Source organism: Capsicum annuum, chromosome 10 (genome assembly GCF_002878395.1).
Source record: "Capsicum annuum cultivar UCD-10X-F1 chromosome 10, UCD10Xv1.1, whole genome shotgun sequence".
Lineage (NCBI taxonomy): Eukaryota > Viridiplantae > Streptophyta > Magnoliopsida > Solanales > Solanaceae > Capsicum > Capsicum annuum.
Window position 1 is genome coordinate 199624320 of NC_061120.1, and position 21583 is coordinate 199645902.

The 21583-nt window shown below is 33.6% G+C and overlaps 1 pseudogene; it reads left to right on the plus strand.

Moving 5' to 3' along the window:
- Positions 1 to 19925: 19925 nt before the first annotated feature.
- Positions 19926 to 21155, plus strand: LOC107845053 (annotated as a pseudogene).
- Positions 21156 to 21583: the final 428 nt, after the last annotated feature.

Sequence of the window (21583 nt, forward strand, 5' to 3'; positions counted from 1 at the left end):
CTTATCTGATTCGTATAAAGCTCAATCTCAAATAAGCTATGTGTTCATATGTGGAGGTACTGTCATATCTTGGAGATATACAAAATAGTTTATTATAGTCATTTCATCGAACCATGCTGAGATAATAGCTATTTATGAACCAAGCCAAGAGTGTGTGTGGTTGAGGTCCATGATACATCTCATTCATGAAAAACGTGGTTTGAAATGTAACAAAGTACCTATGATTTTTTTATGAGGATAATGCAACATGAACCACACAACTTAAGGGAGGACTCAAGAAGATAGAGTGAAGCACATTTCGTCACAGATTTTTTGAACACACGAGCTACAAAAGAATGGTAATATTAACGTGCAACATATTTGTTCAAGTGACAATGTGGCTAATTTATTCACCAAGTCCCCTCCAATTGCAACTTTCAAGAAGATGGTGTACAAGTTTGGGATGCAAAGGTTCAAGGATGTTCTCATTAGGGGGGATTAATACGTGTTGTACTCTTTTTTTCTTACGAGGTTTTGTCCCACTGTGTTTTCCTTGTAAGATTTCTAATGAGGCAACCTATATACGTATTGTTAGAGATGTGTACTCTTTTTTCTTTACTAGATTTTTTTCCTACTGAATTTTTTCTAGTAAGGTTTTAATGAGACACATTATATATCAATTAGACATTCAAGGGGGAGTGTTATATATATATTATCGGCCATATATAATGAATGTCTATTTATGAAAAAGTTAGAAACCCACTCTTCTCCTATAAATAAAGGGGTTTCCTTCATTGTAATTCACCCCCAAGAACCATTTTTCTTGTTCTTATTTTATATTTCATAACATAAGAAAAATATTTTTTAATATTTTTTGTGGAAACAAAAAAACGAAGATTAAGTGATTTAGATATTAAAAAAAAATACAGAGCTTGCATCTTCTATAGAGGATATTTAAAATTTAATAAGAAATCTATTTTTCTCGGGATAGTTCCTATCAATCGATAATTTAAGTCATAATTAAAAGAAATCTCTTTCTATAAAAGAAAACTCATGTAAATTGCTGAAACTAGTATTTACAATTTATTTGTATGGCCAATTAGAATATATATATATATATATATATGTGTGTGTGTGTATGTATGTATGTTTGTATGTATTTATTTATTTATGTATGTATGTATGTATGTATGTATGTATGTATTCTCTAGTCTCTATCTCTATATATTAAAAGTGTGAAGGGCCTTAGAAATGTTGTTTGAATTTTTTGACTTTCATTAAAAGTCTCTACTTTAGACAAAATCATCTTTTCACACAAATAATTATCATTTAATTATTTTCCAAATACTTAAAATTCTAGAATTTATTAAATTTAAAATTGATTATTTTTGGCAAAGTAAACAACAATAGGAGAGTCCTATTTATTTTTGAAAAAGTAAACAATATTAAGAGTCCCTGCTTAAACCTGCCATAAGAGTCTTTATATATATCTTTTAATAAGACTAGAGTTTTGATTTTATATGTGATATGCAATATTTGTGGATTCAATTGTGGCAGCAACATTTCCATATTGGCTGCATTTTTTGTTCAACATAGGCTATATTTTTTTTGTTCAACATAGGCTGCATGTTTTTGTTCAAAGTAGGCGTCTCTTTCAACATTGGTGGCTTACATTTGCCTTTCAACTTTGACCGCAAAATAGAGCTTTTTCAGCTTTTTTGAAAGAACAACACAACACCAAAAAAATAGAGAGAGAGCAATAGACAGAAAAAAAAGAGTAATCCACAGATATTTTATAGTCTGTGAGAAAATTGTGTGGGAGTAATATTAAAGTGAGTTGTGTGAGATAAAAGAGTGTTGTTTCTTTTATAAAAGTAGTAGTCTTTAGACACTACCAAAAGCAGTGTTATTATAATACTCCATTTGGGTATTTTATTTATCCCGTTATAATATTTGGTGTCATTGTTACTCTCTTGTTATTGATATTTGTGCGGATATTATCCTAGGTGGGATTATTTTATTTTTCCCAACAACGTTGTATCAGATAGATGGAAAATAATAGTCCACTATTTTTTCAGTACCCCCACCTTATAAAGGAAAATTATGAAAAATGGTGCTTACGGATGATAGCCATTCTTGGTTCACAAGATGTTTGGGACATTGTAAACAAAGGGTATACAAAACCCATCAATGAGGAGACTCTTCCTCAAAATGAAAAAGATGTATTGATTAAGACAAGAAAGAAATATCAACAGGTACTCACTCTCATCCACTAATGTCTGGATGATAGTATGTTTGAGAAGGTGGCCGATGCAACCATCTCGAAGGAAGCTTGGGAGATTTTACAAAATTCTCTCCAAGGAGTTGATAAGGTTCAAAAGGTAAAACTTCAAACTCTAAGGGATGATTTTAAAATTTTAAAAATGAAAGAATCCGAATCCATTTTGGATTTTTGTTCAAGAGTGATGACTGTTTTGAATCAATTAAGAAGGTACGGAGAGAAAATAGATGATGTGCGTGTGGTAGAAAAGATCCTTTGCTCTTTAACACCCAAATTTAATTATGTGGTGTGTGCTATTGAGGAGTCTAAAGATATAGACTCTATGACAGTAAAACAATTAGAAGGATCTTTACTAGCCCACGAAGAAAAAATGAAAAGAAGAAAAGAAGAGCTGTTGGAGCAACTTCTTAAAACTTAAGCATCCTTCACAGATTTTGGAGGTGAAAAAAGTTCTAGAGAAAATGGACAATGGCGAGGCCATGGCTTCCGTGGAGGTCATGGAAGAGGAAGGAGTTATATCAACAACTTCAATAATGAAGATAAAAACCACCAAACATTCAGAGGTTGTGGTCGTGGACAACGAGGAGGAAGAGGACATGGAGCTTATCAAGGTACCAATGAAATGAGATATGAAAAACCTAAAATTGAATGCTTCAACTATCATAAATTTGGACATTACTCTTGGGAATGTCGTAGTAACTTTGAAGAAAAAGCTAACCTTGTTGACAACAATAAAGAAGAAGATGAGTCAACATTGTTAACGACACTCAAAGAAGATGATACAGATGATTACAGTTCATGGTATCTTGATAATGGAGCAAGTAATCATATATGTGGATACGAAGCCAAGTTTATGGAGATCAACAAGACAACTAGAGGTAATGTGTTTTGGAGATACCTCAAAGATTCAAATTGAAGGTATAGGTACTATTTTGATATCCTGAAAAAATGGTGATCACAAATTAATCAATGAGGTTTACTATGTGCCAAAACTAAAAGTAATATTTTGAGTTTGGGCCAACTTCTTAAAAAAGATATGATATTCATATGAAAAATATGCATCTTTAGCTTAGAGATTCAAGTAATAATTTAATTGCCAAAATGCATATGGCAAAAAATAGATTATTTTCTTTAAATCTTAAGACCATTAATGCAAAGTGCTTGAAGGCTAATTGTAACACCCCGATTTTTTGAACCAAAATGCTACACGGTGCTCATGACCCCGAAGGACCACAAGCTAACCCATGACTAATAGTTGCACCTGTAAACTTCATAATGTCTCGTAAAATATAGAAAATATGATCTGAAAGGCCATAAGGTTCAATACTGATACATATCTGAAAAATGTGGTATAACAATACCAAAACAAAACATAAATACTGAAAATAATGACATTTGAATATCTAATTTGACATCTAGTCTGAAAGCCTCTAACTAAACTAAATAAGGAGTTGAAGGAACATGTTTCCAACTAACTCCATCTAGCAACTGAACTAAAATAATAAATGAAGTAATACGCATATCGTCCTCGAATGAGAAGGACTCATTGTAACTTTGAACACTGGAATGCTACTACTGATCTGGAGCTCGTGCCTCTAAACCTATTGTATAAGACACCATAGCACAAATGCGTTAGTACTTTGAATATACTGGTATGCAAGTGAGGTAGGCTGAATGCAATAGGGTTCTTATACATGAACAATGCTGACTAATATGAACGTGAGAATAAATACATACATAAGTAACTGCCACTGAACTAGTGGCGATACTAACTACTAAGTCTGAATACTAATAACATGGGTCTCCTGGTACTGAGATACTGAATGACTGAGTTTACTGATAGTGATGTGTGAATCACTAATAAGTAAGGATCTGATACTGCATTACTGAATACTGAGAGACTGATACTATATTACTGATAAAGGAATGATTATTCTGACAGTTCTGATTATGAAGAACTGGTCTGATCGATTGTATCTAACAGTCCTAAAATAGAGTACCGGTAGCATGAGTTTATTGATATCTAATATGACTGATAGATGAATTCTGATAGTTGATGTAGCTGATAACATGATTTTTGATAACTGATATAACTGATAACATGAGTAACTATATCTGATAGCCCTGATACTGAATACTGATAACACGGGTGACTGTATCTGACAATCCTAAATCTGATGGAACTATTTGAGTTCCGTATTGTATCTAAGTTGACTATATCTGATAGACCTAAAATCTGATGAACTATCTGAGTTCTATTACTGAGACTGAATGACTGTATCTGACAGTCCTGAATTCTGTAACTAAAACTGTGGGAAGTAGTCATCCAACCAACATGCCCCAATTAAGCGAATATAGCTAAGTTGAGGTCTAGTTTCTACCCCGACTAGAAGGGTGTCAATACTGCGCCACTAGTAAGGACAAGCTGTGAGCGACCCTTATCTGGCAGATACTCAAATGAGAACGCTGGGACGCTAATCTGAGAGGTCAAGTCATCTCATCAACCCTAATCTAACAGGTTAAGATGTCTCAACCTACGTTGGATACATAGTTCTAGAACATGAGGATGACTGCTAAGAATCACACCCTAATATGACAGGTGAGTTCCCATCCTTGGGTTCGCTTGGTGTTAAATCCTACTCCCAACTGAAAGACACTGAACTGATTAGCTAAGCTGAACTGATTAACTGGAATGAACTGATGTTAGTGGGATTGTTTAGCGGAGCTAAACTGAGTTTACTAAGTTTTGATGACTGACTGAATACTACTGAGATCTGAGGAATAATTGAGAGCACTGAAGTTACTGAGAGACCTAGAATTACTGAAGTTTCCGATATCACTGCTTACTGAGATCATTGAGATTACTGAACTATTTAGACTTACTGAGGTTTCTGAGTTGCTGAACTTTCCTGAGTCACATGACTGACTGAGTTCTATGGAACATGGCTTGACTGAGAGTATCATGAAATCATGGCATAGCTCTAGGCACACAACAATATTCTTCGGGTACAAGTACCCCCAGGACTTGATGGAAGAAAACTGACAAGACTTGACAATTCTTGAATACATAATCAAGATCAACAATTCATAATACACTAACTTGGGGATTTCATACAACACATGGTTATCATAGCCTTGTTAATGAATAAGAATGAAAAAATTCATAGCATAAGTCCATACTTTAACATCATGAGCATTCTATCATCATATACATGTCACAATAATAACATGGGAACCATTTAAGCATGAGAGAGTAGTATGCATTTATCAAGTAGGTCATACTTTAGCTATTATTCATAAATTCTAGGCTCTTAGGCCTTTTATCAAACACCTTGCATGCATACTTTATGGCATAGGCATATTCATCACATTAATGATTCAAACTACCCAAAATTCATATATTTCAATTTACATGTCATCCTAGTTTCATAATATCACATAAAGATTCTAACTTGGGAGTTGTATAACAATCAATCACACAAACATAATCAACCTACAACATAACTTCATGATTCATGATTTAGAAGAGGGTTCTTGAACTTTATGGATAAAAGGGATCCATAAATCAACACTACACATACCTTAGACGAAAGATTCTTGATGATTGACGGAGAAATTTACTTGAACTTGAATCCCCAATTGAAAATCCTAATGTGTTCTTGAGAGGATTTTGAGAAATATGGGTATATTTTGGTGTAAATGGGAGCAAATCCCGTGTTTTTGGACTATATATGGGTGGGAAAATTACCCAAATAACCCCCAGGACGCATAAACTGAAAGCTGAAAATCTCAAGAGTGGAATAAAGCATGTGTTGCATGCTATATTTCTCTGAAATTGAGTGTACGTCGCATGCTCCAGTGCTATGGAATGGAGCATGCGTCGCATGCTAATCGCATGACCTTATTGCCTCACAAAAATAATCATAACTTTTCGCTCGGGTATTCGATTTTGGAAAAATTGGTATCGTTAGAAAGATAATTCAATCATCTACAATTTGGTGGGTCTTTGAGATGAAAAATTCCATTTATATAAGAGGATATACACATTTGAAGTAGACCCTTGTAGAATCGAACACCAAATTTTGGACGAATCAAAGTATATTGGCTCAACTTGGCTCTAAATGATTTTTATGAACATTTTTAGCCTCATGAGCCCTTTACACATGAGTATAAAGATCATGAAACTTATATTCACATGAGAATCACTTGGATTCTAACTTATATATGTAAAAACAATGGTTCAAAGACTAACCCAAAAATATGGTGTATTATATTATCTCCTCCTTGGGAACATTCATCCTCAAATGAAACTGACTGAGAGGGGACGAATGATAAACTAGAGTATGTACAAGACATATAATACTAAAACATGGGTTCATGACTGACGTGACTTAAAACTGAGCATATCGTACTGAACATGCATATCTGATGCATGGGTAACTAATTTATGAATGAAGGACTGAGTGTTCTGATGAACTAAGTTTCTTAGAATGAGAATGATATATGATGCAAAATTGATAAGCGGAATCCATGCATATCTGATGCATGATTATATGACTGACATGATATATGAATGCATGACTGAAAGTACTGATAAGCTGAGCATGCATATCTGATACGTGAATACATGACTAAACTGACTCATGAACATGTAACTAAACATGCGATAGTAAAGGTACCAAGTTTGAACTGAAAATTGAGCATAAAACGGAATACCAAGTTTGGTACTAAAATCTAAACATGAGAATGAGTAAGTTCAAGGAAGACTGTCACCTTGGACTGAAAATGTTGATGAGTCTGAGATTAGTTACTCAATATGCATGAGCGGAAACATGAGAACATAACTGAGTTTGGAAGGTGATACGTGAACTGAACTGATTCTGTAATCCATGACATAGATAGAGTATCGTATCGTGGACTAAACTGAGCCACTGTGTACATGGCTTACTACTGAGTTTTGGAGCTAGAGGGTCGGCTCATAAGTAACACTTCCTCCAAGATAGATTCATCAAAGAAAATGACATGTTTAAATCATGAAAGTTTGGGGCTATAGTGTATCTCCCCCTTGGGACACTATGTCCCTTGAAGGATGTTGGACTAACTTTGCTGAGATATTGAGGAAATTAAGGCGATGCACAAGGCATCTAGGGACGAAATCATGACTGATTATCTGAGATCTGAAACTAAAGCGTGATGTACGAATGCATAGACATACTGACTTATCTGATTAACTGAGTAACTGGTAACTGAATATTGGGTATGCAAGACTGAATTGTACTTAATTTAAATAGTTGGGTTGAGGTCATAAAGTATTATGCATATGAGAAGGGACTGACTGAGTAATATGAGATAACTGATCATGGATTTCATGAAAGCTATATTGTTTGAAAATGCAGGACCAAGCATATTACATGATTTGGAAACATTCCATAGACTGAGGTATTAAAATACCTATAACTGAGTAACTGATAACTGAATACTTAAACTGAGTTTTAGACTAATACTGAAGTGCTTAATTCTGAGACTGAACACTAATTATTGAGTACTAAATACTGAAACTGTAATTGAGATGGCAACTGAGTTTTGATAGCTACGCAATGAGGACTGACATAAGTCAAGCATCTGAATACACACTCACACTCTGCACTTTCCCAATTTCTAATTGCTACTTCTTGCTAGACATTTATTTGCACATCAATAAGACATTCAAGCCTATCACCATAACTACACCCTCGTGTAAAGTAAGCATGGGACAATCTTCTCTTAGTATGAAACATTTTCTCTCTCATCTAAAAAACTACTCGACACCACACTGTCTTACAAGAGAGCTCATAAAGTGTTAAATCAGGAGAACCTGGAATATGAATGGACACTAACTGAACTTGACATATGACTGAAACTTGAGAAATAGGATATCAACAACATGGATTTACCAAAAAGGTCTGAACTGAGTATATACATGATATAGTCTTAATTTATCTGATTAGTAGGGCGTAGCATGAGTCATGGAAATTAAGTATACTGTAAAGAGTGACATATGTACATGATTCATGAGTTGTATGACCTGGGTTTGGAGTTTTTTGTATTTATGAGACATGAGCTGTAACATTGAGGGAGCTGGAACTCTTTATAATAGAAACTAGGATTGCACATAATTCTATGGAAAATATGTGAATATAAGCTGTGTTCATGGAACTGAGATATAAAACATACATAGGCATCATGTTGACTTGAGTACGAAACTTTACACTGAGATAAGGATGGGTCGGGAAAAGTCCATTTTACTCTTAAACACATTCAGTTGAAAGCTGAAAATTTGGCCAATGTGCTATGGAGTGTGCGTCACATGCTCCATCCTTCCGCAGAATAGCATGCGTCGCATGCTATATTGCATGCTAGGACTATGCGTTAGAGCATGCGTCGCATGCAAATCACATGATGCTACTGTTTCAAAATCCAAACATGCCCTAAATAGATTCCAAAAATTCCAAAACTCACCTGGGATGTACTCTTGACTTCTCCGATCACAACGCAACTTGAAAATTGAAAAACGAAGGTCGGGAAGGTACTCGAATAAATCCCCAAAGTTCAGAGGTTTAAAATGAGACTAAGTATTGAACACTTAGCAAAAATTTTCTAAGTCTTGAAGCTTGTAGAGCCTAATGAGCTGAATTTTAGACTTAGTATTTTATGGGGTCTCACAATATCTCCCCATGGCTCTAGCCCATTATCATAAGTCTGTGAACACTTAACTAAACTCTGAACTGAACTGTAATCATAATCATATGCTTAAACTTTGTACGACACATGCTTGCCTTACTAAACACATTATCTATTTTTGTTTCCTCACCTACTACTAATATCTCATTCACACCTTCATGGTTAATTTAAATTAATAAACTTAAATTCTAGCTTACACTGTTTAAGCCTACTGATTTACTCTAGCACAACTATCCCCATGAATACATAATCTGATCAAACTGGATAATACTATCCCAACTTTTCTATTGCTGAACTCTTGGGTTCATACTTATAACTCTAGATCATATGCTAGCATAGGATTCTAAGAAGGGATCTGATGGTATATCTAAATCAGGGTTTGAGAACGAGTTCTCATGATCATGAATGAGATCCGTACAACTTTGGAACATAAGGGAACTGAGGGATAATGTCTGAGCATGTGGGAAATCCCATAACTATTCGTAGGGATTGTCTAAGAAAGCCCTATCTTTAGGACTTTGAGCTTCACTGTTTTTGTTACCTTGAAAGTAAGTTAAAGTTAACATGAGGGAAACATAATGTGAATCAGTATGGGTTCCTTAGAGAACCTTGCTATAGCATGATCTGAGATATAAAATAAGGGAAAACTATTCCTAAAATATCTCATAGCCTCCTGCACATAAGTGTGGTGCACAACACACCTATGTATAAGACTCTATTAGATGCGACTTTTAGTCTTCCTAGGACACTATTGAACCTTAGGCTCTGATACCAAGTTTGTAACACCCCAATTTATTGAACCAGAATGCTACTCATGACCCCGAAGAACCACAAGCTAACCCATGACTGATATCTGTACCTGTAAACTGCATAATGTCTCGTAAAATACGGAAAATATAATTTGAAAGGCAATAAGATTCAATACTGATACATATCTGAAAAATATGGTATAACAATACCAAAATAAAACATAAATACTAAAATTAATGACATCTGAATATCTAATCTGACATCCAGTATGAAAGCCTCTAACTAAACTGAATAAGGAGTTGAAGGAACATGTCTCCAACTAACTCCATCTAGCAACTGAACTGAAATAATAAATGAAGTAATACTCATATCGTCCTCGAATTAGAATGACTCACTACAACTCTGAACACTGGAATGCTACTGCTGATCTGGAGCTCGTGCCTCTAAACCTAGGGTATAAGACACCATAGCACAAATGCGTCAGTACTTTGAATGTACTGGTATGCAAGTGAGATAGGCTGAATGCAATAGGGTTCTTATGCATGAACAATGCTGACTGATATGAATGTGAGAACACATACATACATAAGTAACTGCCACTGAACTCATGGCGATACTAACTACTAAGTCTGAATACTGACAGCATGGGTTTCCTGGTATTGAGATACTGAATGACTGAGTTTATTGATATTGATATGGGAATCACTAATAAGTGAGGATCTGATACTGTATTATTGAATACTAGGAGACTGATACTATATTACTGATAAAGAAATGATTATTCTGACAGTTCTGATTATGAAGAATTGGTCTGATTGACTGTATCTGACAGTCCTGAAGCTGAGTACTGATAGCATGAGTTTACTGATATCTAATATGCCTGACAAATAAATTCTGATAGTTGATATAGGTGATTACATGAGTTTTGAAAACTGATATAACTGATAATATGAGTGACTATATTTGATAGCCCTGATACTGGATACTGATAACATGGGTGACTGTATCTGACAGTCCTAAATCTGATGGAACTATTTGAGTTCTGTACTTTATCTGAGTTGATTGTATCTGACAGTCCTAAAATTTGATGAACTATCTGAGTTCTATTACTGAGACTGAATGATTGTATTTGACAGTCCTGAATTTTGTAACTAAAATTGTGGGAAGTAGTTATCCAACCGACATGCCCCAATTAAGCGAATATAGCTAAGTTGGGGTCCAATCTCTACCCCGACTAGAAAGGTGTCAATACCACGCCACTAGTAAGGACAAGTTGTGAGTGACCCTTATCTGGCAAGTACTCAAATGAGAATGGTGGGACCCTAATTTGACAGGTCAAGTCACCTCATCAACCCTAATCTGATAGTTTAAGATGTCTCAACCTACGCTGGTTATGTAGTTCTGGAACACGAGGATGACTGCTAAGAATCACACCTTAATCTGACAGGTGAGTTCCCGTCATTGGGTTCGCTCGGTGCTAAATCCTACTCCCAACTGATAGACACTGAAATGATTAGCTGAGCTGAACTGATTAACTGAACTGAACTAATGTTAGTGGGATTGTTTAGTGGAGCTAAACTGAGTTTATTAAGTTTCGATGACTAACGGAATACTACTGAGATCTGAGGAATGACTGAGAGCACTGAAGTTACTGAGAGCACTAGAATTACTAAAGTTTTTGATATCACTGCGTACTGAGATCATTGAGATTACTGAACTATTTAGACTTACTGAGGTTTCTGAGTTGCTGAACTTTCCTGAGTCACATGACTGACAGAGTTCTATAAAATATGGCTTGACTGAGAGTATCGTGAAATCATGGCATGGCTCTAGGCACACAACAATATTCTTCGGGTACAAGTACCCCCAGGACTCGATGGAAGAAAACTGACAAGACTTGACAATTCTTGAATACATAATCAAGATCAACAATTCATAATACACTAACTTGGGGATTTCATACAACACATGGTTATTATGGCCTTGTTCATGAATAAGAATGGAAACATTCATAGCATAATTCCATGCTTTAATATTATGAGCATTCTATCAACATATACATGTCACAATAATAACATGAGAACCATTTAAGCATGAGAGAGTAGTATGCATTTACCATGTAGGTCATACTTTAGTTATTATTCATAAATTCTAGGCTCTTAGGCCTTTTATCAAACACCTTGCATGCACACTTTATGGCATAGACATATTCATCACATCAATGATTCAAACTACCCAAAATTCATATATTTTAATTTACATGTAATCCTAGTTTCATAATATCACATAAAGATTCTAAATTGGAAGTTGTATAATAATCAATCACACAAACATAATCAACCCACAACATAACTTTATGATTCATAATTTAGAAGAGGGTTCTTGAACTTTATGGATGAAAGGGATTCATAAATTAAAACTAAGCATACCTTAGATGGAAGATTCTTGATGATTGACGAAGAAATTTGGTTGAACTTGAATCCCCAATTGAAAATCCTAATGTGTTCTTGAGAGTATTTTGATAAATATGGGTATATTTTGGTGCAAATGGGAGCAAATTCCATGTTTTTGGACTATATATGGGTGGGAAAATTATCCAAATAACCCCCAGGACGCGTAAACTAAAAGCTGAAAATCTCAGGGGCGGAATAGAGAATGCATCGCATGCTATATTTCTCTAAAATAGTGTGTTCGTTGCATGCTCCAGTGCTCCGGAATGGAGCATACGTCGCATGCTAATCACATGACCTTACTGCCTCACGAAAATAATCATAACTTTTCGCTCGGGTATCCGATTTTGGAAAAATTGGTATTGTTCAAAAGCTAATTCAATTATATAAAATTTGGTGGGTCTTTGAGATGAAAATTTCCATGTATATAAGAGTGTATACGCATTTGAAGTAGACCCTTACAGAATTGAACACCAAATTTTGGATGAATCAAAGTATCTTGGCTCAACTTGGCTCCAAATGATTTCTATAAACATTTTTAACCTCATGAGCCTTTAACACACGAGTATAAAGATTGTGAAACTTATATTCACATGAGAATCACTTGGATTGTAACTTATATATATAGAAACAACGGTTCAAAGACTAACCCAAGAATATGGGGTGTTACACTAATGTGCAAGATGAGTCATGGTGTTGGCATATATGATTTGGACATTTGATTTGTGAAGATCTCAAATAAATAGGAGACAAGAACATGGTTGACGTAATTCCATCAATCAGTCATCCCAATCAGCTGTGTGAAGCTTGTCTTCTTGAAAAATATGCAAGGAGGAGTTTTCTGAAGAAAACCACGTCAAGGGCAATTAATCCACTTCAGCTTGTTCACACCGATGTGTGTGGTCCAATTGATCCACCTTCTTTTGGTAAAAGTAAATATTTCTTGCTCTTTATTGATGATTTCAGTAGAAAGACTTGGGTATATTTCTTGAAGCAAATATCAGAAACTTTTGTTGCTTTTAAAAATTTCAAAGCACTTGTAGAAAAGGAGAGTGGGTATAAAATAAAAGCCTTAAGGTATGATAGAGGAGGCGAATTCACTTCAAAAGAATTTAATGACTTTTGTCAATCTCATGAAATTCGTCGCCCTTTAACGGTAGCTTATTTGCCCCAACAAAATGGAGTTACAGAAAGAAAGAATAGAACAATTCTTAATATGGCAAGATGCATGTTGAAAGCTAAAAATATGCCAAAAGAATTTTGGGCCGAGGCTGTTTTATGTGCAGTTTATTTAAATAACAGGTCTCCAACAAAAAATATGAAATATCAAACACCTCAAGAAGCATGGAGCGGAAGAAAGCCAAGTGTCAAGCACTTGAGAATTTTTGGGATCATAGCCTATGCTCATGTTCCACAGCAAGGGAGAGATAAACTTGATGATCGAAGCATCAGTTATGTGTTTATTGGCTATGACACTAGTTCAAAAGGCTACAAGTTATACAATCCAAGCAACAACAAAGTGGTGATCAGTCGAGATGTTGAATTTGATGAAGAAGCATCATGAAATTGGGAAGGCCAGAGGCTCAGAAAGAAAGAACATATGATTTTCTTCCATACTTTGGAGTTGAAGAGGAGCAGGATACCATGACACCTGCACAAGATGCAACCGTACTAGAAAATATTGCATCTCCTTTTTCTTAAGATTAGAGTTAAAGTGAAAGAACTCAGAGGATGAGGAGCATCCAAGAACTCTATGATGAAATAGAAGAAGTTACTTATTTTAATTTTTTGTGTTGTCTCTATGTTGACAGTGAACCAATGAATTTTGAAGAAGCTGTTACAGGCAAAAGGTGGAGACAAGCCATGGAGGAAAAAATTCAGTCGAAATAAAGAACAACACTTGGGAGTTAACAACTCTTCCTAAAGATCATCAAACAATTGGAGTCAAATGGATATATAAGGCAAAGAAGAATGCCCATAGTAAAGTAGAAAGATACAAGGCAAGACTCGTAGCTAAAGGTTACAAGAAAAGACATGGCATTGACTATGAAGAAGTCTATGCACCTGTTGCCTGCATAGAGATGATACGTTTGCTGATCTCTTTGGCGGCACAAATGAAGTGGAAAATCCATCAACTAGATGTCAAGTCGATATTTTTGAATGGATATCTTGAAGAAGAAGTCCATGTTGAACAACCATTGGGCTTTGTGGTCAAGAATCATGAAGATAAAGTGTTGAAATTGAAAAAAGCTTTATATGGATTGAAGCAAGCTCCACGAGCATGGAATAGTAGCATTGCCAAGAAAGAGGTAGATCTCAAGTACATGAAATCTCAGGATCAAGTTGCAGATATTTTCACAAAGCCTCTCAAGTTTGAAGACTTTTAGAGATTGAGATCAAGTCTTGGAATGAAGAAGAAAAATCAAAATTAAAGGAGAGATTTGTGGAGTCAATTGTGGCAGTAACATTTCCAGATTGACTGCATCTTTTGTTCAACATAGGCTGCATTTTTTTTTGTTCAACATAGGTTGCATGTTTTTGTTCAAAGTAGGCTTCTCTTTCAACATTGGTGGCTTACATTTTTCTTTCAACTTTGGCTACAAAATGGTGAGATCATTGCATATATATAGGCACAAAACTTTTCCTATAAATAGAGCTTTTTCAGCTCATTTGAAAGAACAACACAACACTAAAAAAATAGAGAGAGAGAGAGCAATAGAGAGAAAAAAAGAGTAATTCACAGATATTTTATAGTCTGTGAGAAAATTGTGTGGGAGTAATAGTAAAGATAGTTGTGTGAGATAAAAGAGTGTTGTTTCTTTTATAAAAGTAGTAGTCTTTAGACACTACCAAAAGCAGTGTTATTGTAATACTCCATTTGGATATTTTATTTACCCCGTTATAATATTTGGTGTTGTTGTTACTCTCTTGTTATTGCTATTTGTGTGGATATTATCCTGGGTGGGATTATTTTATTTTTCCCAACAATATTATCTTTTGATGATAGCGTATAGTTTTGCTAACAATATTGTGCTTTTTCATCTAAAAAGTAATTATTTTTTAATAATGTTATTTTGGTTTATGTTGCAGTTTATACATAAAATGCTTCATCAACTCTCTCTTCCAGAAAAAATTATGAACAAACTATTTTTAAGCTGACTGTGATGGTCGTTTTCTTTTCTGCAACAAATGATGATCTATTGAAAGTTGCGAGTGGAGTTCTCCTTGCTAAAGAATCTGATGAGTTTGTAAAATTACTATAGGTATTTACTTTTGCTTCATATATCAATATTATGTCTCAAAAAAATATAAGTAAAGATTAGTTCTCTTGCTTTTGATTTTTTACTTTATCAAGACTTCTTTAATCTCTGAAGATTCATCTAATGAGATTTTAGATTTTTCAGATAGATGAAAGTTTGTATTTTGTCGCCAACGAAGCAGATGTGTATGAAAAGAAAAAGGCGAAATTCAAAGGATTCTTAATTTGGATAGACTTCCCCGAGAACTAACACGAAGTATTTGCCAGCTTTAGGTCATTTAGGCTTGGACGGTGTTGCATTTTCATATGGCAAGAAAAGTATATCAAAATAAAACTTAAAGATATTTGCTTTTCTCCATTATTTTTTTTAATAGATTTACTATTTTTAGAGGTAACCTTCTTTAGTCTTTGAGATGTAATGGCAGGTTGGGCTTCAAAGTTTAAAAGTGTAGAAACAAATGAAGCCAAAAGAGCTAATGTTTTTAACAAAAATTTCAAAAAGGCAACTTATTTTTGAAGGAACAAAAGCGCTGAACATCCCACGACTTGTTGCAGCCGTTAATGGCTACTGTTTGCCAGTTTTCTTTGGGTAAGTCGTGAGGTTTCACAGGACTTGATTAAAAAAAATTGATTCAAGTCATGTGATATCACAAGACTTGGTGGGAGAATCCATTCTTTACGCTGCCTCCCACTGATACATCTGTAGAGTAAAATCGACTTTTGTGTTTGAATTGATATATACTAGGTATTACTCATAATGATGTTTCCTCTGGTAAATATTTATAGTACACAGTTGATACTGAGTATCAGTGAAATATCTTTAGCAATAAAAAAAAGAAACTGGTATATATAATATTAGATTATTTATTTTATGCATGTCCAACACATTTTAATGATATCATGGCCTAATCTTGTGGGTGAATATATAAAGCCTTATCTGAAGCACCTCTTTTTTTCTCCTTTGTAAAAGAGCGGTGAAGGAACGAAGATGGTGTCACAAAAACTACAGAAGCGATCGACGGCGAGTGTACTCAAGTGTGGTGGGGGAAAAGTATTTGTCTTTTTTTGGGGGGAGGGGTGGGGGGGGTGGGGTTTTTGAATGATAAGAGAGTAGAAGAGGATAAATTTATGGAAGATGATTGTAAAGTTATTGTCATGTGATTAGGAAGCCACGGATTCAAGATATGGAAACAACCTCTAGTAGAAATGCAAGGTAAGATTGTGTACAATAGATCCTTGTGCTCCGATCCTTCCCAAGATACCACACATAGGAAAAATTTTAGTGCATCGGACTATCCTTGACAAAACTGTTGGGAAGGATGAAGATATCTAATTCACTACTCTTGATTAATATGATTAACAACAAATATAGGTCATTCCTTGAATTTGAAGGTTAATGTGGAGCATATTACAGTAATTTGGTTATAATTGTGAATTTCTCTAGTCACAAATTCAGAGAACGAGAAAGAGTAATATGATGATTGATTTTTTTACCTAATCATGGTGAAATCTCAAAAATGTATCGTACCTAGAACACATTGAGTTATGTTTCAAACATCATAAAGTGTCCCTAGGATTCCATTAAGTAAAAATAGTGAACAAAATAACTGGAAAGATTGTTATAAAATGATGGAAAAGAAAGGCAGACCAAGTTTCAGGATCAAGCAAAAAAAAAATATTTTATTATTGATGATATTTCCTATGAATAGAACTCCTTTGTATACAAACAGTTGATAAGAAAAATCTTGCAGGAAAATTAATTTTAAAGATTTTCTTTTGTTTAAAAGTATCACGTAAGAAATTTTTTTGATATATTGAAGTTAAAGAGTCTGAGACATCTAATTAAGGACGTACGAACTTTAATCATTCCACTATAGTATATATTGATATGCAAAGACTCAATATCAAATATTTAGTAGATATTTGAGTATCCTACGTGTGATAGATCCTATGATGAATAAATGTTTTATTAGATATGTTCTCTGACGAATTTTCTCTCTTTTTATATATTAAATTTTTACGAAGGAATAATTTAAAATCATGAAATTCCTTTATAAAATGTTGGTTAAATTTTTTACATTTAAAAACTAAATGTATAAAAATAAAAAAATTTAAAGTATATATATTGTAGTATATCTCATTTAAAGTATTACATATACATAGAATAGAGTGTATATATGTGAATAGATCTTCTATAGACGTGTATATTTAACGTATACATGTGTATATATTTTATAAATTAGTATATAACTATACAAATATATATTGTAATGTATATATATTGTAGTATATCTCATTTAAAGTATTACATATACATAGAATAGAGTGTATATATGTGAATAGATCTTCTATAGATGTGTATATTTAGCGTATACATGTGTATATGTTTTATAAATTAGTATATAACTACACCAATATATATTGTAATGTATATATATTATAATATATTTCATTTAAAGTATTACATATACATAGAAAAGAGTGTATATATGTGAATAGATCTTCTATAGGTGTGTATATTTAGCGTATACATGTGTGTATATATATATATATATATATATATATATATATATATATATATATATATATATTATATTTTACTTAAACTTTAAAGTTTAAAGTAGTACATATATATTTGGATGGTGAGTATATATGTGTAATTGTGTATGTGTATATATTTTTTAAATTCTAATGTAGTATATACTATATATATATATATATATATATATATAGTGTATATATATTGTTTAACGTATTTATAATGTATATAAGTGGGTATATATAATATATATTGATTTTTTTTTTTTATATTTTTGACCGGGTTTGACCGGTTTTCTAATTGGGTTTGACCGGGTTTAGGTGAGTTTGACCGGGTTGGGTTAAGTGGGCCGGATTAAGGTGATTTTTGATTTTTTTACTGTTGGGCTCGGCCCGGCCCAGCCCACTTAGACCCCAACCCGTACCTGGTCTGACCCTCAACCCGATTAAATAACATGGGCCGGTTTTGGATTGGTCCGGCCCAACCCACTTGACAGCCATAGACTATATATATTCGAGTATATGGTTGAATATAGACGGGATATTGACATTATTGAAAGTGGGGACTATATTTATGCTCTTATGCTTGTTTCTTTCACACCTTACTGTTAATAGGGGTTATGAAAATAAAGGACCTTATTGTTGAAGTTACTTAAACAGGACAACTAGCTTCTGAAATTTCTTAAACAGGACAACTAGCTTCTGGACAAAGTTCGGACTTTACATTTACATTCCATTTCAATTTACATTCCTAGCCACTCACTTTCATTCCACACCATTAACCTCACATGTCTCTAATTATGGCCGGAGCCAAGCGAGAACAAGACACATATGTTAGGTTGATGGTATAGAACGAAAGTTTGTGGCTAAGAATATTAAAATATAATTTCTTAAGCTTAAGTGAGTTATTAATCTGCTCATCTAAAAATATAGTCCATTTCAATTAATGAAAGATTGGGGTGTTATGTAATTCAAATTATTTCATGAGAGATTTCATTAAAATATTTTTAAAAATATATACTTGATGCTACAACAATAAAAAAAAAATTAATTTTATTAATTACTAAAAATATCAAATAACAAATAAAACGATTGAATTTAACAGGAATTGGTCATGCTGATTATGATCCGCATGATATATTATTCCATTTCAATTCAAGTAACTATTTACTAAATTCATTTTACTTGGCCAAATCCAATCTTACCTCCAACCCATTCATTTGATACCTCAACTCAAATGGACCATTAATTTCACATCCATTGGCGTTGTTTATAGTCTTGAACTACAGTTGTTTTGTTTTTCCTCCTCTCGTGTCACTTTCACATATATATGGCCATTGTTTTGTTGTTTGTCGGTATTTCTTATACTACATCTTTTATGATGATTTTATTTTTTTTGTAGTAAAGTTAATTTCTTGTTGTTTTGAAGGTTTGATAAAACCTTTTTGATGTTCAAGATTTAATTCTTTTTTTCACAATTTTCAAATATAATACCGAAGGCAAAGTTTGTTAGCATATTTGATAGAAATTAAAAGTGCTTATTTTTAATAAATTTAAAAGACAAAAAATCTGTAACAATATATTTATATAACTACTTTGAACCTACTGAAATGTTTTCTTTGATGACTTTCTAGTTTATTTTTTCTAGTCATATTTATATATCTAAAGTCAAATTGTATGAATTTTAAATTAATATTTAAAATTTATTCTTTCTATTACAAGAATACAATCTATAATAACTTTTATAAAATTTTAGATATCTAAATTTAAAATTAAAATATTAAATTAATTTAATTATAAAAATTAATTAAATTAATTTTATCGAACAAATTCGAGTGAATGAAGATAGTACTTATGGGTGAGTGGCTAGGAATACACATGCAATCACTAAGTAATATTGTCATGCTTGATTTAGTCAAACTAACAGCCTCTATATAAACCCCACATGTTCCAAAAAGTCATTCCTTTTACCAGCAATAATGCACAATATGATCCCATAACAATAATGGAAGATCAAAAACCCTTAGATGACATAATAATGGAAACTATTTCTACCTTAACCCCTCTTCAACTCTCAAAATTCACCCACCACTTCTCCTCCGTCTACCACCGCAATCGCCACCGTATTTTCTCTCTGCTCTCTTCTCCTACCCTCTTCTCTCTCACTCTCCACCACCTCAACTCCCTCTCTCTTCAATGTAAATCCGTCCTCATTGCCCGTTACCTCTTGTCTAAACTCGCAATTTTAGTGTATTTCATGCAGAAAAATATAATTTTGTTACCGTCATCATCAACCACCACCATGAACCTTCAGGATGTGGACGCACTTCTACTACTCTTACTCCTATGTGAACTACGTCAACACGTCCCGGAGGCGCTTGATGCCTCGCCATCATGTTGGCGCCATATTCTTCGTGACTATATGGCTAATGACATCTTGAAATTATCCGGTATTGAAAGTTCTAGTACTGAAGTGATACTCAAGTTCATTGAGCTAGTGGTAAGTGCAAGAATTTTGTTAATGTCATGGCCTATGATAATGATGGTGATCAGGGGCGGAGCTACGGGTAAAAACACTTTCTCTCTTTCTCTATATATTGTATGTATTAAGTGTTTAAGTTATATTCTCTGATAATTGAAATATATAAGTAAGTTAATTTAAAGTAAGTACATGCATATTTATAAAAGAAAAATTGCAAAGGACATTAGTAAGTGATAATTATATAATCTAGTATTTATATATAGCAACATACTAACATATAAATATATAATTACTCCTAACATGTTAAACTACGTTGCTAATGTAAATTTACTATCATATGTAAAATGTTGAACCCCTAGACATAAAAAGAAATGTTTGAGTAATATAACAAGCGGTTCAAATCTCAAGTGTGATATTTTTTTATTTATTAGAATATCTAGCTCAGTCACTGATGATGTACAAAAAGATGGGAAGAAGTTGGCGGCATCGTGGCGGTGGTGATAGTGCTCCCAAGAGTGCAAGTTACTGACGATGAAAATGATCAGTGTGTGATATGCAAAGAAGACATGAAAATAGGAGGAGATGTTTGCAAATTACCATGTGATCATCTTTTCCATTGGAAATGTATCGTGGCGGAGCCAAAAATTTCACGAAGGGTGTTCAAACATTATATTAGCAAAATTTTTTTTTGACGAATGGTGCATTGAAAATTTTAAAATCAAACTACATAATACTAAAATCATTTTTTCATGAACAAATGTATCAAAAATTTAATTGATTTTAAATTAAATAATTACTTTTAAATTTTTAATAAAAGAAAAGGATCAAAGTAAAATCGGCTGGAATTCAATTGTCTACTAATCCTTCGTTTCCCGAAGCTCTTCTAAAAATGAGACAAAGAACTTTTAAAAAAAAGTAGCTCGCAGGGGATCGAACCTACGCACCAAAGGAGCATGTCCATTTCTTGCACGCTTACCATCACTAGGCTAGAACAATTGTATGTGTCAAGATTATTCATATCGTATATTTAAGCCTTTAAAGCAGTATTTTATGTACTTATACGATATAATTTTCCGACGAAGAGTGTTCATCCGACCACCCTTGCATCAACGTAGCTCAGCCCC